Below are 2,397 nucleotides of genomic sequence, written 5' to 3'. Positions count from 1 at the left end.
GTCAATAAAAGACTCTCTGAAAGTAGTAACGCACTAAAGCACTGCAAAACTGAATTTAAAATCATATTAGGAATTCTGAGTGATGCCTGCTTACATGCAATCCAATCCAAATGTTGTCTTTAAATAAGAATTCTCTATGTTTCCCTGCCTTTTCCCTGGAGTGAAACTATTGGATTGAAGGAATTCTTATGACAGGTTTACAAGGTGCCGCTGATATTTGGATAAATCTATGAACTCGTGATTTTCATATACTTTAAATAAAGGCCATACGCACAGAATAAAATTACTGATGATTACTGATGATTTTTCCTGAGAGGAAGCACAGCTTATCTTTCCAAGACAGCTGATAAAGGCAAGCCAGTAGATACTCTAGCAGAACATGGAAAAACGTTCAGCTTTGTAACCAACAAATTCCCCATTTAGATCTGACATCTATGTATGCTTTGTGATTGCTTGAAGTGAAACCCACAATCTCTATTGAACTTAGACAAGTTATTTCTGATGGAGCACTATGCGGAAAGACTTAATCAGCTCTACCCCTAAGGAAGACTCAACTTGAAAATGCAGAACATTAACGTTTCACAGATAAAAGGAGCACAACCGACATTAAAATTGAGGGCGCACTGTGATTTGCACTGACTCAAAAGTGATCTTGGTAGACAAACTTCCCTGCTGAAGGTGGAAACAAGAATTTGTGTTGAGAAGAAGAAACACTTTTTTCTCCCTGCTTTGATGTTAATCTGATAAAGTAGCTTTTAACACATTGCTCCATTAGGTGGTTGTAACACAAAAACTCCTAGCAGCAGGGGGATTCAAACCCACACCTCCAACGAGACTGGAGCCTTAATCCAGCACCTTAGACCACTCAGCCACACTAGCCACTGTGCCCTGTTTCTTTGTCTCATTACTTGCCTGAAGGAAGCCGGGTGGCTTTTGCTCTTGTCCAACAGTGGCGTTATGACTATGGAACCGACTGCACCTGCTTTTTCTGAGATGCTTCCCCTCTCATGGCGAGATCTCGACTTCTTTAACACCTCTGGATAAAGTTCTTCTGTGGAGCAGGCTACAGACCTCTGGGTACAGCACCCTTGATGTCATTTTATTTCTACAGCAGCACGCATCCGGAATTTTCCGGAAACAACAAAATAGATTCAATATAAACAAGAGCACATATAACGTATTAATAGACTCGTGAGGGGCACATAAATAATACAATTACACTTTATGGAAAAAAAGATTAAACAAAGTAAATAAAAACCACAGGTCCACACAGCTTTCATGTTCCTACATTTCAAAAGTCTGTAAATATCCATTTAAGTCTATTTAGAACTGTTCAAACGTAGAATTCTTTGCTGATTTAGGCGGTAAATTTCCTCAATTACAGGACAGCACAAACAGTTCTTAATGCAGAAATGAAAGCCTGTCTAAATTTTCCTTTTTGTTAAAGACATTGGGACACTGATTTTTCTCCTTTGGGGAGCTAAAGAAGACTAGAGGGTGTGGCACAGTGGTAGTGTAGCTGATTCTTGCTCTGAAAGTTGTGAGTTCAAATTAGGTTGGGGTCAGCTAAGAGTTCTTCACCATCTGCTGGTGCTGAACCCAGACTTTTCACCATGTAGTTGAGTTCTTCTCAATATCTCAGCATCTCCAAAACATCATGTTCAACTTTAGGGACAGCTACATCAGACAATGAAAGTTTGAGACCACTTTATTATTAAAGGTTCTAGAAAACCTGAAAGCTAAGGAGTTTCAGGTTACTTTTTTAATTAAAAAAGTGTCTGAAGCCTCTAAATAAAATTAGCCTTTTTTTAATTGTGTATGAAATTCACTCCCATGGGCTCTGAAAGGAGAAATATACTGTTGGGATCCTCGCAAGTGAAGTGTCTCTTCTTGTGGTGAAGCACAGTCATACCTGACTTGTCTGGAATGACCCAAGACAGACTTTATCCAGAAGCAACGGTACCATTCCCAGTACAATGAAAGAGAAACGCAGCATGACACGGGGAGTCAAGAGGCTCCCACAGAGTTTCACAGACAGAAGCAGCACGCCAGCACAACCAACATTAAAACGGAGGGCACACTACAATTTGCATTGACTCAAAAGTGATCTCGGCAGACGTCGTTCCCTGCATAACGCAAAAGGTTGCAAAGCGCATTTGGGTTGAGCGGATGCAAGAAAATTTTTGTTTTCTGCCTTGATGTCAAGCTGACAAAGTATCTTTGAACACTTTGCTTAGTTTCTTGAGAGACTGCACGAAAGCAGCTCTCTCCCTTTTGTCAGAAGTCAGCTGAAAGGAGGTCTCAACAGAAGCACCTGGCAGCGGTGGGATTCGAACCCACGTCCCCAAAGAGACTGGAGCCTTAATCCAGCACCTTAGACCACTCGGCCACACTACC

General features: G+C 41.1%; 1 non-coding gene across 1 annotated transcript; it reads right to left on the bottom strand.

Annotated features, from left to right (window-relative positions):
* Positions 1-2,315: 2,315 nt before the first annotated feature.
* On the bottom strand, positions 2,316-2,397 carry trnal-aag (transfer RNA leucine (anticodon AAG)). The gene has a single exon. It is a non-coding gene; the product is annotated as a tRNA-Leu (tRNA).

Source organism: Atractosteus spatula, chromosome 10, assembly GCF_055471065.1.
Source record: "Atractosteus spatula isolate fAtrSpa1 chromosome 10, fAtrSpa1.hap1, whole genome shotgun sequence".
NCBI classification, from domain to species: Eukaryota; Metazoa; Chordata; class Actinopteri; order Semionotiformes; family Lepisosteidae; genus Atractosteus; species Atractosteus spatula.
This window is presented reverse-complemented; position numbering and strand designations above follow the sequence as displayed.